A 678-nucleotide genomic window follows, 5' to 3' on the forward strand; every position below is an offset into this window, starting at 1 on the left:
ATACATGATAAGAGATGGCGCTTGTGCAAATTTGCTTAAAACTTCTAATAAAGTATTGATCCAGACTTCAGAATTCAATATTTCCCGCCTTTGTAATACTTTTACAAAAACATAAGAGATAGTTGTCTTGTCTGGTTTTTAATTAAATAAATTTCTATGTTTAAAATTCAGTAACTCTGACTAACACATCTAAAATATGACTTATCAGCTTACCTTTACTCCCTTTTTCATCGAAATAGTATATTACATCACAGTCGAATGGTTTATTAAGTTCATAGTAGTTATTATTTACTTTATCGTCTTGATATGGTGACAATGTGTTAATTTTGAAATCCATCTAGTTAAATTAATGATCGGTTTTTGATTGTTCGTAGTATCTCCTAGGTAATTAATTTTATTTATTCCTTCATAAATTATTTCAAATAAGTATGATGGCATTAAATTTTTTTTTATGTCAAAATCTATGTGGCCTTATACTGCTTGCAAAATCATGATTTATTTGAATTCTGAATAACTAAGTGAATGTAAATTGAGTAAGTCTTGAACTAAGAAGAAAAAGGAATTTGACTGTAAACGCTTTATGATGTTTAATGAGATATCTTATGCCGAGATCTATAGAGCGCGCTTTGACTTAGCCCAAACTTTACTAACGAAAAACTTAGCTTAGTGTACACTTAG

This window comes from Pieris rapae, chromosome 19, assembly GCF_905147795.1.
Source record: "Pieris rapae chromosome 19, ilPieRapa1.1, whole genome shotgun sequence".
NCBI classification, from domain to species: domain Eukaryota; kingdom Metazoa; phylum Arthropoda; class Insecta; order Lepidoptera; family Pieridae; genus Pieris; species Pieris rapae.